Source organism: Alligator sinensis, unplaced genomic scaffold (assembly GCF_000455745.1).
Source record: "Alligator sinensis unplaced genomic scaffold, ASM45574v1 scaffold597_1, whole genome shotgun sequence".
Taxonomy (NCBI): domain Eukaryota; kingdom Metazoa; phylum Chordata; order Crocodylia; family Alligatoridae; genus Alligator; species Alligator sinensis.
The window spans coordinates 64,138-65,067 of NW_005842074.1; positions in this window are offsets into that span (position 1 = coordinate 64,138).

The following is a 930-nucleotide window of genomic DNA, read 5'->3' on the forward strand; positions in this document are numbered from 1 at the left end:
TTAATTATTGTTTTGGTTTTTTTTAAAGAATAGAATTTATATTGCACAGCTTTGAAAGCCTCTACCTTTACCCTGCTTTCAGACAATGAGTTGGATTCCCTGTGTCCATAGAGACTTACTAGCAGACGGTCTACTTCAATGAAGCTAGGACAGGGAGGCATCTGTTTTCATAAGTGGCTTTATCCAGGTATTGAACCTTATGTATACTGTGGCAGTGCACTGTGTGTGCCTGCCACTTTAAGGGCCTGGAGCTGGCAGCCTCCAGGTGCCTGATGAGGGCAGCCATTTTGAGACATGGGCTGCCTATATAAACAGGGCAGTTCGGCTGTAGGGGGGAAGGTAGCAAAATTGCCTGGCTGTAGGGCTGCTGTGAATGACCCGGAGGTAAGGGGGAGCTGCAAAGGGTTGGCAGGAGGCTCCTGGTCCTGGGCATGACCTGAAACTGCACCCTGCCGGGAGTGGGTGGCCTGGTGGGGCTCTCAGTAGCGCGGGAGCCCCCAGGAAATGCCAGGCCAGTTATCACCCTGGTGAAAGGCAGGTCGGGGCACCTTAACCCCTAGCTCCCACCACCACCGGGTGGGTTATCCTTGTGTTTGTTGGGGGGCCCAGAGGGCCAGTGTTGCGAGGGGCCCAGAGAGGGTGGACCCTGAGAGCGTGATTGAGTACAGGGCGTGGTACTGCGGTTGCCCCTAGGAGAAAGGGAGTAGTGGCACGGTGAGGCCCGAGGATGTGAGTGAGGGGCTAGAGAGACCCAGCCCGAAGAGAGAGTACCCTCGACTGGCCCAAGCTGGGGCCAGGACTAGGAGAGTCAAAAGGGCCGGGGGCCCACCGCGAGGGACGCCCAAGAGCCGGGGGCCTGGGGTCCCGACTGGCCTGGAGGTGGGCCCGGGCTGGTAGACGGAAGCTCCGGGCGTACCACACCCCAGAGGG